A 16782-nucleotide genomic window follows, 5' to 3' on the forward strand; every position below is an offset into this window, starting at 1 on the left:
CACTTACACCCAACCATTAGACTGAAGTCAGGAATCCTTGTGGTTAAATTAGGGAAAGACTGGGACATGCTGAGGAGTAGTGACCCATAGGAAGATCACCAGTTTCAATGAAACCAGATCCCTGAGATCTTCCAGATCTTTCCACCAATCAGGCAGCATACATGAGCTGGTCCGAATCCCCCAGCATGCATATATATATATATATATATATATATATATATATATATATATATATATATATATATATATATATACACACACACACAAGAGAAATGCCTGGCCTAGTATCAGTGGTAGAATACAAATTTGATGCTGGAGAAACTTGAGACTTCAGAAGCTGTTGAGGTCTAGAGGGGTTGGGTGGGTTGGGTGGGTTGGTAGAGCTGTTGAGTGGGGTGAGGACATCTTCGTGGAGATGGGGAGGAGGAATGGGATGGGGAACTGTGGGTGAATGGGAAGACAGGGAACAACTGGACTCAACTGTAAAAATATAAATGTAATAATAATAATAATAACAACAACAACACCAATAACAACAACAACAAATAATAATAATAATAATAATAATAATAATAATAATAATATCAACCCAAAAGCTCTAGAACTACAATGGTTGGGTATAGAATAAAGTGCTATTGAGTACAGTTATATATCATTACAAAAGATAAATCAGATAGCTATGGATGCATGGGATAGAACAGGGTATCAAGTTTTGAGGATGATAAAGAAGAGAATGCAGGAAAAGACATTTAAAATTAAGGTATATTTGAAGAGTGGTATGGCAATTTAATACAGTAGAAACACACACACACACACACACACACACACACACACACACACACACACACACATATATATATTGAAGTTGTTGACCAAATGGGGTCCTTTTCAAAGCTCCAAGAAACCAAGTCTGTTGCCAAGAACATAGATTGTGTGACACAAATCTATTGCGAGGTCCCACTGCTGAAGATCATACCTACACATCATTGAACATGGAGACGTCAAGCTGATGCCTGAGTAGAGCCTTAATCCCTGTGTTCTAGTTTCTTTGGTACAGGAAGGTTCTCTGCATGCTACCAATGGAGAAATGGAAACATGAAGCCAATCACAAGTCTTTGATCAGTGTTATACTTGCTATGCTTGCTAAGGCATGTAAGAATAACCAAGTAATATTTTATCTGACTTAAGGTCCACTGCACAAGGTGAAACAAACTTGACATTGCTTGAGTCATCCAGAACCAGAGACAAGATAGCTCAGGGACATAGGGTAAAACCAAGACTATTAGTCTAAAAAGTTTTATGGACAAAATGACTTGGCATTCTCATATACTCCTATTATCAGCCATTGTCCAAGAACTTTCCTCATGCAGCAAATAGGGACAAATGCAGAGACCCACAACCAGACAGTTGGCCTTAAATGCAACGTCTCCATCAAAAAAACTGTGTAGAAGCATGATAGTGTAGAGGACACCACAAACACTAGACTGTCATCTAAATTTAGAGCATAAGTGCTCATAATAACTCAAAGAGACAGGAACATCATGCAGAGACTGCACACCTGCACATGTCTTCACCAGTCTTCTGCATATATGTATACATACACACACAAACACACACACATACACACACACACAGTGGCTTTCAGTTTAATGTTTTAATGGGATTCCTGAATGTGCAAACAACTGGATCTCTGATGCTTATGCTTTTTCGGGAGGTTCTTCTCCTTTTCTATGTGGTTTGCATCTCTGTCGCACTTGTTTATCTTATTATAGTATATTTTATTTTGCTATATTGTATTATTACCCTTTAGATATCTTCCTGTTTGTTTTAATAATGAAAGCCTGAAAGGTGTAGATAAAGGAGGAGAGATGGGGAGAAACTGGGAAGAGCAGAGGGAAGAAAACAGGCATATTATGTGAGAAAAGAATCTATTCACCTATAAAAGGGTGAAAATGTAGAAAAAATGCCCATTTTTTTCACACATTCTTCAAGGGCTGGATTCGGTCTAAAGGCCATTAAAAAATGTCAATGAACTGAGTATATTGACTACGCTGTGGCAGAGCTCATGATCAATTCAAGAATAGTTAACTAACATACAATTGGATTCAACATTTTCATTTTTTGTGTGTGATACCAGTTGGTTATAGCATAGTGAGGGCTTTTTTGGGGTGAATTATTTGTTTGGTTGTTTTGGGGAGTTTTGTTACTATATTGGAGCTTTGTTTGACTATTGAGAAAGAAATGTAACATTCTCTTATAATGAAGGGAAAACGAGCTGAAAAGAATTAGGGAGAAGGGAAAGTATAATCAAAATGTACATAAAGCTAAAATTTGTTTTAAATAATAAAATATCATCAAATTAAAAAAATGAATAAAAACAAAATATAATAAAACATGACAACCACAAATGCCTCCATGTTTTTCTCTTATATGCTGAGAATAGGAGCCTTAGCATTTTATGAGACAAAACTAGTCAAGTATTATTTATCTAGCAGAAGTTATTGGTATAAAACAAATATTTCTGATAATTTAAGATTTTTATTTTTATTAAACTGATGATAGATATTCAGGCAGGCACTGCTTCTAACCTACAATTCCAACATTTAGAATGCTGATACAAGAGAATTACAAGTTTGAGACCAGTGTGTAATAAGCATATACACTTGTAATGAGAATATATTTATAAAACTGTTATTTTATTGTTACATATTCAGTGTTTTTAATTACATGAATTTACAATACTGATTAGTTTTCATTAAATTTATACTTTACATGTTACAAAGGGAAAAATGAAACTGGAATCCTTTGGAAAAATCTAGAATCAAGGATACAATTTGTGATAATTTATATATGCTCGGCACTTTTAGAAGGTGTGGTCCTGTTGGAGTAGGTGTAGCCTTCTTGGAGTTGGTGTATAGGCTTTAAGACCTTCATCCTAGCTGCCTGGAAGTCAGTATTCTTAGCAGCTTTCAAATGAAGATGTAGACTTCTGAATTTCTCATGCACCAGGCCTGCCTAGATATTGTCATGTTCCTTTCTTGATGATAATGGACTGAACATCAGAACCTATAAGCCAGCCCCAATTAAATGTTGTCCTTATAAGAATTGTCTTGGTCATAGTATCTGTTCATCGCAGTAAAACTTTTACTATCATACCATTTGTTAAATAAGTCTTTTAAAACTGAAAATAGATTGTTTTCTTTGTTTTCAATTTCATAATCTTTTCTGATTATGGTTTGACTTCCCCAAGTAATCTCAAATCCTTCCTATTTTCAAAGTCACCTAAATACTTACTCTTCTTTGCTTTCATTAGAACACAAATGAAATATAAATATTTATAGCAATAATATAATTATAATGTTAATTATGTATAATTAATACTAACTATAATAACCATTATCTTATTAGTATTATAAAAAACAGAATATGACAAAATAAGCAATCAAACTTAAAACAAGCCAAAGAAAAACTACAAAAACCACATAATTATTCACAAACATATATATTCTCACACAGAGAAATCCCATAAAAACACAAGATCAGAAACTACATCATATATGCAAAACAAACAAATGAAAAACTATAGCTTAAAAAAAAGCACAATTGTCAGAGAAAGTATCATTAGAAGAAAAAAAATACAAAAAACATAGTATTGACAAAACATAGTATTGCATGGGGTCTGTCCTTAGCAGTGGTTTAAATGCCTAGTAAGACTCTGTTGGACAATTCTGTTTTTCTTTCTAAGTAGTTATTAACTGATGATAATTTTGAGGTCAGATATGGGAGTTTTGACCACTTACATAAATTATATTCACAGTTTGTTTCTATAAAACTTTACTTTTGGTACCTAAATCCCAGGTGAGAGATCTAGAGCCTCAGAAGTGTGGACAATCCTGAGAGCTCAGGGAAAACCACCACTTCTGCTCACATTTCTGGTGGAAGTGGAACCTGCCTAGTGCCCTCTGATATAGGAACCAGTCAGAGGAAGAAGCCTTGGGTTTCTGCCTGCGCCCAGGGTTGAACCATTCCCACAGTTCTCTGTACCCAAATCCCGTGGGGGACAGAGCTGGACTCTCAGAAGTGCGGCCAATCCTGAAAACTCAGAGGAGACAACTACTTCTGCTCACATTCCTGGCCTAAGAGGAACCCAACTAGCGCCCCCTGTACCCTCTGGGCACTGGAGCCTAAGAGCAGTCAAAGGTAGACACTTCCCACTTCTACCTGGACTCAGAACTGAAAGCCAGTTTCCAGGAGTGCTGACACACCTGAGAGCAGAGGTAACACCACCTCTTAGGCTCCGAATGTCCCACGTGGAGGCCTCAGGACAAACCCAGGAGCAGTGTGAAACAAGACCCTTCTGATTTCTGCCTGCACCCAGAGCTGATCCGGTCCCCCAGCTTTCTGTACCCAGAAAGAAAACATGTCTACATGAATGCTGACACACAGGCTTATAGGAGGGTAAACCACTGTCAGAGACAGCAAGACAAGCTAACGCCAGAGACAACCTGATGGCAAGAGGCAAGTGCAGGACCTTATGCAACAGAAACCAAGACTACATGGCTTTACCAGAGCCCAAATTTCCCAGCAAAGCAAACACCACAAAAGTGAGATTTGGATTTAAAATCCCATCTCATGATGATAATAGAGGACTTTAAAAAGGACATAAATTGCTCCCTTAAAGAAATACAGGACAACACAGGTAAACAAGTATAAGCCCTTAAACAGGAAATACAAAAATCCCTTAAAGGAATACAGGAAAACACAGCCAAGTAGGTGAAGGAATTGAACAAAACCATCCATGATTTAAGAATGGAAATAGAAACAATAAAGAAACCATAAACAGAGACAACCCTAGAGAAAGAAACCTAGGAAAGGGATCAGGAGTCATATATTGAAGTCATCACCAACAGAATACAAGAGATAGAAGAGAGAATCTCAGGGGCAGAAGATACCATAGAAAACATTGACACAACCATCAAAGAAAATGTAAAACACAAAAAGCCCCTAGCCCAAAACAACCAGGAAATCCAGGATACAATGAGAAGATCCAACCTAAGGATAATAGGTATAGAAGAGAGTGAAGACTTCCACCTTAAAGGGTCAGTAAATACCTTCAACAAAATTATAGAAGAAAACTTCCCTAACCTAAAGAAAGAGACGCCCAGAAACATACGAAAAGCCCACAGAACTCCAAATAGATTGGACCAGAATATTGGTATCAGTTATTCTTTGAAGGTCTGCTAGAATTATGCACTAAATCCATCTGACCTTTGGCTTTTTTTTTTTTTGGTTGGGAAGTTTTTAATCACTTCTATTGCATTATGAGATATAGGCCTGTTTAGATAGCATACCGGCTCTTGATTTAAAATTGGTATGTGGTATGTGTCTTGAAAATGATCCATTTCATCAAGATTTTCCAGTTTTCTTGAGTATAGGGTTTTTTAGTAGATTATGATTTTGTTTTATTTTTATTTTTTTCCATTTCTGTTGTTATGTCTCCCTTATAATTTCTGATTTTGTTAATTTGGATAATGCCTCTGAGCCCTTTAGTTAGTCTGGCTAAGGTTTTATCTATCTTGTTGATTCTCTCAAATAACTAGGTTTTGGTTTTGCTGATTCTCTGTATTGGTCTCCTTGTTTCTATTTGGTTTATTTCACCCCTGAGTTTGACCATTACCTGCGTTCTACTACTCTTGGTTGGCTTCCTTTTGTTCTAGATCTCTCAGGTGTGGTTTTAGGTTGCTAATGTAAGATCTCTCCAGTTTCTTTACTAGGGGACTTAGTTCTATGGATTTTCCTCTTAGCACTGCTTTCACTGTGTCCCGTAAGTTTGAGTATGATGTCTCAATATTTTCATTAATTTTTAAAAGTCTATAATTTCTTTCTTTATTTCTTCCCTGACAAAGCTATGATTCCGTAGAGCATTGTTCATTTTCCATGTGTATGTGGGGTTTCTGTTTTTTTTTTTTATTTTATTGAATACTACTAGCCTTAGGCCACTTTAGTTTGATAGGATGCATTGGATTATTTCAATCTTCTTCTCTTGGTTGAGGGTTGTTTGGTGAACAATTTTATAGTCGATTTTGGAGAAAGTCCCACGAGGGACTGAGAGGAATTGTATTCTTTTGTTTTAGAGAGAAATGTTCTGTAGATAGCTGTTAAAACCATTTGGTTCATAACCTCTATCAGTTTCACTGTGTCTCTGTTTAGTTTCTGTTTCAGTGACCTGTCCATTGGTGAGAGGGCAATGTTGAAGTCTCCCACTGTTATTGTGTGGGGTCAATGTGTGTTTTGAGCTTTAGTAAAGTTTGTGTATGAATGTGGGTGCCCTTGCATTTGGGGCATTGATGTTCAGAATTGAGACTTTCTCTTAGTGGACTTTTTCTTTGATGAATATCGAGTGTCCTTACTCATAATGCTTGATAAATTTTTATTGAAAGTTTATTATATTGGATATTAGGATGGCAACTCCAGATTATTTCTTAGGACCATTTGCTTAGAAGAGTTTTTCCATCCTTTTACTCTGAGATAGTGTCTGTCTTTGTTATTGAAGTATATTTCTTGCATACACCAAATGCAGGATCTTGTTTGTGTATTCAGTCTGTTAGTTTATGTCTTTTTATAGGTGAGATGCGTTCATTAATATTAGATATTAAAGAGAAATGACTGTTGGTTCATGTTATATTTGTTTGTGTATGTAGCTTTATGTACTTGTGGTTCTCTTTTGGCTTTGTTTTGTTTTTTTTTTTGTTTTTGTTTTTGTTTTTGTTTTTTGGTGTATGTACCTTCCTTGTGTTGGAGTTTTCCTTTCAGGTTCCTCTGTTTGTCTGGATTGATAGGTACATGCTGTTTGAATTAGGTTTTGTTCTGGATTATTTTGTTTTCTCCATCTATGTTGATTGAGATTTTGCTGGGTATAGTAGACTTGGCTAGCATTTGTGTTCTCTTAGAGTCTGCATGACCTCTAACCAGGCTCTTCTGGCTTTCATAGTCTCTGGTGAGAAATCTTGTCTAATTCTGATAGGTCTGTCTTTAAGTGTTTCTTGGTCTTTTCCCTTGCAGCTTTTAATATTCTTTCTTTGTTCTGTGCATTTAGTGTTTTAATTATTTTATGATAAGAGCATTTTCTTTTCTGGTCCTATTTGTTTTGGTTCTATAGGCTTCTTGTACTTTTATGATCATCCCTTTCTTTAGGTTATAGAAGTTTTCTTCTCTGATTTTGTTGAAGATATTTTCAGGCCATTTGAACTGGGAATCTTCACTTTCTTCTATTCCAATTATTCCAATAATAATGAATTATTATTTCATTGTGTCCTGAATTTTCTGGATGTTTTGGGTTAGCGATTTTTATGTTTTGAATTTTCTTTGAAAGTTGTGTCAATCTCTACTATGGCATCTTCTGCACCTGAGATTCTCTTTTCTATCTCTTGTATTTTGTTGGTGAGATATATATATATATATATATATATATATATATATATATATATATATATATATGTAATTCCTGACCTCTTTCATAGATTTTAGATTTTCCATTTCCAGATTTGCCTCTCTCTCTCTCTCTCTCTCTCTCTCTCTCTCTCTCTCTCTCTCTCTCTGTTTCTACTGCAACTTTTAGGTCTTTGGCTGTATTATGCAATTTCTTGGGCTGTTTAATTTTGCCTTAAAGGGTTTATTTGTTTCCTCTTTAAGGGCTTCTACCTGTTTACCTGTGTTTTCCAATATTTCTTTCAGTGAGTTATTTATATCCTTATTAAAGGGCTCTATTATCTTCATCAGCTAGGATTTTTAGGTCAGCTTTCTGATTTTCAGGTGTGTATGTGTATTCAGATTTTGCTGTGGTGGGAGAACTAGGTTCTGATGATGCCCATGTATATTGACTTCTGTGGGTTCTGCTCTTGTGCTTGCCTCTTGCTATCTAGTTATCCCTGGTGTTTTGTGTTCTGGATGACTTTGTCTGGAGTCTGCTTCTTTTGTCCCTGGTAGGCTTGTGGCCCTGGCTATAGCAAATCTCCTTTGGAGCCATCCAAATGGAGGATCTTTAGTGGGGTAGAGAAACTGCTGAAATGTTGCCCTAGCTGCAGTACATCTCCTGGAAGTTCTTCGGATTTTTGGTTATTCAGAGGAACAGTCAAACTGTTGTGCTGTGTGAAGCTATTCTCTGAGGGAGGGGAGGGGACATCTATGCACTGTGGTTTCTGTGTGCAGCAGAATTCCTGGTAGACTTTCAGTCTTTTGGGACAGTTGCCCTGCATGCCACAGAGCCCTCGTATGTTTTCAGACTGTTATGTCAGTTTTCCAATTGACCTATGTACAGAAGAATTTATGGGATGACTTCAAACCATGGTGCTCCAAGTGCAGTGGATCTCCTGGGATGTCTCTGGCTGTGGTGTCAGATGCTTTGAGTGTAGCAGATCTCCTGGGATGCCTCCGGGTATGATACCAAATGCTTTGACTTTAGTGGATCTTCTGGTATTCCTCAAGATATAGGGTCTTTGGGGTAACTAGATTAGATAGCAGTCTGCCCCAGGAGAAAAGTCTGGGCTCAGCGGGGGTGGAATTCAGTGAACAGGAGATTAAGGGGATGGTGGGTCCCCAAGTTCACTAGGCTCCCAGTAGCAGCTGTGAGACTTTGGAAGAGTTCTTATCAAATGCTCTGAGTTCAGTGAATTTTCAGGTATGCCTCAGGATATAGTCTTAGGGGAGCAGACTAGCTAGCAGTCGGTCCCAGCAGAAAAAACTGGACAGAAAAGGATGATGTCCTTGTTTTTAATAGGTGAGTAGTATTCCATTGTGTAAATGAAGAACATTTTTGGTATCCATTCTTCTGTTGTGGAACATCTGGTTGTTTTCAGCTCCTGGCTATCACAAATAAGGCTGCTATAAAAATATTGGAACATGTGCCTCTGTGGCATGCTGGGACATTTTCTATATATGTGCCCAAGAGTGGAATAGATGGATCTTCAGGTATATCTATTTCCAATTTTCTGAGGAACCTCTAGATTGATTTCCAAAGTGGTTTTACCAGCTTGCAATTACACCACAAATGGAGGAGTGTTCCTCTTTTCCACATCCTCACCAACATGTGTTGTCACCTTAATTTTTGATCTTTGCTATTCTGATTGGTATAAGGTGGAATCCCAGGGTCCGTTTGATTTTCATTACCCTAATGACTAAGGACTTTTAACATTTCTTTAAGTGCTTCTTGGTCATTCGAGATTCCTCTGTTGTGAATTCTGGGTTTAGTTCTATACCCAATTTTTTGATTGAATTGTTTGGTTATGTGATCATTATAGCTTCTTGAGTTCTTCATATATTTTTGATATTAGCCCTCTTTCAGTCATGGGGTTACTGAAGTGTTTTCCCAATCTGTAGGTTGCCAATTTGTCCTATTGGCTGTGTCCTTTGCTTCATAGAAGCTCTCCCGATTCATGATGTCTCATGTATCAATTTAGACTTTCTTAACCTTTGGGCTCTATTAGTTTTCTATGCTGAATTAAATTAGAAGGACTGGTTTTTTTCATCTTTATGTTATTTTAGTATTACCCTATAGGTAGTAGACATAGGAGTCTTGGGGATTCCATTAACCTTGTGTAAGATATAAATATTTGATTTATTAGATGTTCATTTTTTTAAATCTTTAAAAGTTGGTATTTTGCCCAGTGGGAAATTTAAACCCATAGCCTTACCTCCAAAGATTAATAATGTCATTCTATCTTCTTTTAATGATTACAACTAATTCGCCCTTTCAATTAGTGGGACATTCAAGCCAACAATGGTGACCCTACGGTTTCATTAGGATAGGCCCTTCTTTTACCTTGTTTTTTTAAAAGGATGTGCCTCAGTGTTTACCACTAGCAACTGGCAAAATCCAGCTTTTCTTTGTGATCTCAGTCCCAAACACTCCCGTGCTTAGAACTCACCTATTTCTAACTTGTCCTTATTTTTTTTGTTTGTTTGTTTGTTTTGTTTTCTTTGATTCTCTTTGGTACTGTTTTGTTCTGCCTTTAGATGAATTTTGGTTGTCAGTAGTGAACTCTGCCTTTTGTTAAAAGAAGCTTCCTTGATAAGGGGTGAAGACTGCACTTATTTTTGTATATAAGGACAAATGCTTATAGAATATTACTAGGGATTATGCAGTTTCAGAGGTTGGCGATACTCCTCCAATAGTCACAAGTTCACAGAGCACTTAGCAGTTACCTAGGTTTCCAGTTCCACATATGGTCTCTTAAAGAATATAATCATCTTCAGTAATACTTTAAGTATTGGTTTCATTGATATATTCAGAATTTCTTTCTGTAGTATACAGTCATTCATTTCTTATGAAGCCCACATTCTATAAAATTTATCTAACCTATATACAATTTTAATATACCTCATACATTTTACATATGTTCATTGATTTGTCTAATGAAGTATGTATTTATTTATGTACAATAATAATATACCCATACGTTGTTTGGTTATTAGTGAAAAAAGGGTATTTTTTGTTATCTATATCCTCTAGGTATCATAATATCTTGTTTTAAATTCTTTTTCCTTAAAAATGAACATGAACTTTGTTTTCAATTCTGTGTGTTCTTTACTACCACAGTGAGGTACAATTTGCATTTTAAATGGCCACATTGAGTTTTATGTAAAAGTTGAAAATTATGAAGCTAGAAATTGGATGTCAGATTCACTAACTTCTAAACACATATGTCATTCTCTAAACATTTATATTGGTGTTCTTCACAGCTAGTTTGTTATCCAGGAGACTTTCTTTGTCTTTTCACTGACAGCTGTTGAAATTTTAGCTTGTTTATGTGTGAATTAATAAGTCATTATCTTTTCTAATTTTCTTTTTTTTCCTTTTTTTTAATTAACTTGAGTATTTCTTATATACATTTCGAGTGTTATTCCCTTTCCTGGTTTCCGGGCAAACATCCCCCTCCCCCTCCCCTTCCTTATGGGTGTTCCCCTCCCAACCCTCCCCCCATTGCCACCCTCCCCCCCACAGTCTAGTTCACTGGGGGTTCAGTCTTGGCAGGACCCAGGGCTTCCCCTTCCACTGGTGCTCTTACTAGGATATTCATTGCTACCTATGGGGTCAGAGTCCAGGGTCAGTCCATGTATAGTCTTTAGGTAGTGGCTTAGTCCCTGGAAGCTCTAATTGACAGTTATTTTATCTATGGCTTTTTCTACAAACTTCCATCAACTGGGTTGTTTTCAGCAACAAAAACTATTTTCCTTTTTGGTTTTGGAGGCTCAAAACATAACCTCCAGGGTTCTACAGTTTCATGCTTCCTGCAAACTTCCTAAGAAAGCACATTTCCTCCCCGTCTCCGCCTTCAAGTGTGCTTTAAGGTAGACATGAAGCATTCCTCAGCAGGTTGCTCCATACATTTACACTATTTCTATAGCATCTCTCTTCACTGGGAATATGAATAATTTTTAGTTTGTCTAAATCATATTATTGGAATCCAGAGTGTCCTCAATGATTAAACATTTTGTCATTTTGATATCTTTAATTTATTCAAAGCCACTCATTCTTTTCTCAGTAATGTCAAATTCTTGTGTTCTCATAGTAAGACATAATGACAGTAAAACTGTCACCATATGACAGTAATTTTGGATCATAAACTTATAAGAATTTCTAATTGTAAGATAGAGGTTTATTTTATTATAATGTGATTCCTTTGTTTGTTCTTGCTGATTATTAGTATTTGCTTAAATATTCTAGAAAGTATTTGTAGAAAGTATTTTTGACTTCTTTGCTAATAATTCTAAATAAAAATCGGCCTAGATTCATTCAAAAATTTATAACTTTCATTCATGACATTCTTCATTAAAAAGTAAAATATTAATTTAAGTAATTATTTTATAAGTTGAAAATTAAACTTGTGTCACTATCCAACTTTGAAGTACATTGGATAATACTAGGATATTATTGTGTTGATTAGCATTGTAAACACATATGTATACTATGAAAACCAGTCTAGCAATGTGTAAATAAACTTGGAGTTTTCCCAAATAGCATAACGGGGAAACAAGTTGGTAAGATCATTGCTACAAATCATCTGGACAATAGTGAAATGATAAGGAATTTTGATAATTTACTGTTATTTTAACAGGATGTGACATGGTTAGCCTTATATAATAGTATTTAATAATTCGTTTAACAATGTAAATGTTGACCCTTAGGGATTTTTATGTGATGAATTGTAGTGTTACGGTATTCTTAGGAAAAAAATATTTTTCGTGTAAATTTGTTTTGCATTTTTATTGTTTATTTTATGTGTTTACATTTCAAATATTATCTTCTTTCCCAGTTCCCCTGCCTTCTCCATGCCCCTTCCCCATGCGTCTATGAGAATGCTCTCTCTCCTTCCCACCCACTCCAAGTTTACCAACCTGATATTCCCCTACACTGGGGAAATGAATCTTCACAGGACCAAGGGCTTCTCCTCCTATTGACGCCAGACAATGCAATCCTATGCTACATATGCGGCTGGAGTAATGGGTCCCTCCATGTGTACGCTTTGGTTCGTGGTTTAGTTCCTGGGAGCTCAGGGGGGTAGGGCTGGTGTCTGGTTGGTTGATATTGTTCTTCCTATGGGGATGCAAACCCTGTCAGCTCCTTCAGTTCTTTCTCTAACGCAGTCTGTGCTCAGTCTGATGGTTAGCTACAAGTATCCTCATCTTTTCAGAGGCAGAGCCTCTGAAAAAAATATTTTTAAAAAGTCACGTGCTCCACTATGTTCATCGCAGCCTTATTTATATAGCCAGAAGCTGGAAAGAACCCAGATGCCCTTCAACAGAGGAATGGATACAGAAAATGTGGCACATCTATACAATGGAATATTACTCAGCTATCAAAAACAATGACTTTATGAAATTCGTAGGCAAATGGTCGGAACTGGAAAATATCATCCTGAGTGAGGTAACCCAATCACAGAAAACACACATGGTATGCACTCATTGATAAGTGGCTATTAGCCCAAATGCTTGAATTACCCTAGATGCCTAGAACACATGAAATTCAAGACGGATGATCAAAATGTGAATGTTTCACTCCTTCTTTAAAAGGGGAACAAGAATACCCTTGGCAGGGAATAGAGAGGCAAAGATTAAAACAGACACAGAAGGAACACCCATTCAGAGCCTGCCCCACATGTGGCCCATGCATATACAGCCATCCAATTAGACAAGATGGATGAAGCAAAGAAGTGCAGGCCGACAGGAGCCGGATGTAGATCTCTCCCGAGAGACACAGCCAGAATACAGCAAACACAGAGGCGTATGCCAGCAGCAAACCACTGAATTGAGAATAGGACCCCCGTTGAAGGAATCAGAGAAAGAACTGGAAGAGCTTGAAGGGGCTCGAGACCCCATATGTACAACAATGCCAAGCAACCAGAGCTTCCAGGGACTAAGCCACTACCTAAAGACTAAACATGGACTGACCCTGGACTCTGACCTCATAGGTAGCAATGAATATCCTAGTAAGAGCACCAGTGGAAGGGGAAGCCCTGGGTCCTGCTAAGACTGAACCCCCAGTAAACTAGATTGTTGGGGGGAGGGCAACAAGGGGGGAGGGTGGGGAGGGGAACACCCATAAAAAAGGGGAGGGGGGAGGAGGATGTTTGCCCGGAAACCGGGAAAGGGAATAACACTCGAAATGTATATAAGAAATACTCAAGTTAATTAAAAAAAAAAGAGATGTATTTATTTACTTTATGTATGTGAGTATACTTTCACGCTCTTCAGACTCACCAGAAGAGGGCTCCAGATCCCATTACAGATGGTTGCGAGTCACCATGTGGTTTCAGGCAATTGAACTCAGGACCTCTGGAAGAGCAGTCACTGCTCTTAGATGCTTGTCCATCTGTCTGGCGCTTTAGAAATATATTTTATTAAAATATATATGATATATATATCTAATGGGTAAGAAATACTATTAATCGTTATTTAATTTAAACAAAATGTAAATTAGTTTTTAAATGCGAATTTTTTTCCAGTGATGATAAAATAAAATACCTAGTCATCTAAAAAAAAGTGTAAAGTAGGATTTTATCAGAAACATTTTATTCTTAAACTTTTATAACTTTAAGTTAAATATTGTCTAAATTACTGCTTAGAAATTGCATTCCCCTAAAACCATTACATTTACATTATCTCTTAATAAAATTTTCTCAGTAAGTCTTCAAATAGATTCTACCATCAATTTTAAAAGGCTATTTCCTAGATGTTAATATTGCAATTAGTAGAGCACATGTCTCAGTGATAATGAGCTTACAATGTACTGTGTGAGTGGACACTGAAAAGTAATTTCAGTGGTTTGGAGTGATTTAAAAGTCATTTTCCTTCATTCAATTTTTAGGTTGAAAATTCTTTACTTTATTTCACATCATAAATGCTTATTCTCTTAATGGGAATTGTGGGTAATAACTATGTTCAATCAAAAAAAAAGACATTTTTATAGAAAATGAAGTAGTCATTGCTAATGATGGTTATTGTCATTCATATTGCCTCATATTATATTATGATATCATAATTTTTAAGACTCTTTTCAATTGTTTCCTATACAGTTGCTACTTTTTTTTTATCACAGTGGTTGTCACAGAAGCCTTCTATGTCTCTCTTTCTTAACTGTGAATCTGCAGTCATTGATACCTTTGCAGAAGAAGCTCCATTGTCATTTACAATCATGGACTTCCACTAAGTAGCTTTGACAGCTCAGGGAACAGATTTAGACCGGGCCTCCAGCATCAGCATGTGCCACAGACCTCAGAATAGTCTCCATTGGCAGTATGGGCCTCAAAAACCAACAAATATCCAGGTGGCATGGGTATCCACATGGTCTCAAGTGGAGCCACAGACCACAGACCACAGACCACAGACATTCTTAAGACTTTCAGTGGGTTGTGCTGGCTCCAGGAGCCAGGACTGTGTCCATGGTCCTCAGAAGTAAGTGGCCTATGTGACCCAAGTTACTATGGAAGGCCATGTGGTCCATGGCCTGTGCTTCCTCCAGGAGCCATATTAATATCCTGGGCCATGATAAAAATGTTCTTTAATATACCAAGAACTAAAGATCTTGTTCAAATCAATTTCCTTCACTTTAATGCATAACGAGGAACATCTTTAGCATTTATTCATCAATCTGGGCTCAACCCAATCTTTACAGTTGGGCTTTCTTGAGGGTACTTTGTTAACATTTCTTTTATGTAAAGTTTTCTTTTACAGAGACAAAGAACATTTGTATATCTAGCAAACTAAACTAAATGACAAATAAAATAAAGACTTTGAGTTCATCATTCATTTCAGATTAGTATAGACAGATTTTCATTTATAAGAAGTAAATAGGTCCTTGGAAATCTGAAAATCAATCCGTTCATGAATGATTTAATACTGTTATAAATATAGTGTTAATAAAGTCATATATGAGTAATAATTATAATATTAAATATTATTACTGTTGAAAAAGTATTAATTTAATTCTAGGAAATATGTGGCATTTATAAGTAAGATCATAAAATCCCTTAATAACTTGTAAATTCTGACAACCTGAATTAGATCCATTTAATCTACACGGTGGAAGGAGAGAATAGTCTTATATGTTGCTTTCTGACTTTCATGTATACACATGTATATGCATAGAGTACACTCAGAAAGAAATGTATGAAGTGTTAATAATATTTTCTATAATGATTTGTCTATCAAATAAAAAATATTTACTTGAGTGAGTAGGGAGATCTGGTTGTTAGTCTCTGTGTCAGGGTTTCTCCAAAACCCTAATTTTGAATTCTTTCCACTGTTTTTGAACATGTTTAAAGAAGCACAAATATGGAAAAGAGGAATAGTGATAGGGAGATTTAATGGAAAAAGGTTTAGTAGGGTGAGAAAAAGAAAGGCATAATAATACACCGTCCTGTGTATAGATACATACATATATACATGCAGATGAAAAGCTCAGTTACAACAAAGATTATTTGCTCTTAAGTGAGTGATTAAAGGTGTCCAGGATACTCACAAACAATACGGTCTATCGTTGTTGCTCTTTATGTACTCCAGAGCAGGAATCTCGATGAAGCCACCACAAAATTTGATCATAGAACATGGAGGGATCACAGTGGTATGAACCAGGAAACTTTCTACCTGCTGGCAGCTCTCCTGTCATACTGAATGGTGCTACTCAGGTTTCTAGGATTTGTCATCAACAATTTTACATTGTTTCAAACTATGCTAACTGCAACAAAGACAGATATGAGAACACATACTCAGATGAAAAAGTGGCATTTGCATTATGAGGATCACCAGCCTCCAGACCCAGTGCATGTCTGGTCCTTAGTGTGGTAACAGATTAGCACCTGCAGCCTCCCTTCCCTGCACAGATCTACAGAGACTGTCCCTTTCTTACCACCCTCCACGCACGTGTCATACTTAGCATATTAAAGTGAATTGACATCAACTTTAAATTAAGCATCGAATTAATTGGATAGAAATTAAAAGAAATTCCGCCAAAATCAGGAAAAAGACAATATCGTCCACTTTCTTCATATGTATTCAATATTGTGATGAAGTTTTAGCTAGATCAATAAGACAAATGAAGGAGAACAGGTGCTACATATTGGAAAGAAAGAAGTCAAAGTATTGTTAATAGCAGATGATAAGAAACTATTATATATGTGATTGGGAAATTTCCACCAGGGAAATCTACTGCTGTTAATATGAATTAGCTGGATACAAGATTAACTCAATAACATAAACAGAACAAAACAGTAGTCCTCCTATATACAA

This window comes from Rattus norvegicus, chromosome 11 (genome assembly GCF_036323735.1).
Source record: "Rattus norvegicus strain BN/NHsdMcwi chromosome 11, GRCr8, whole genome shotgun sequence".
In the NCBI taxonomy this organism is placed as follows: Eukaryota; Metazoa; Chordata; class Mammalia; order Rodentia; family Muridae; genus Rattus; species Rattus norvegicus.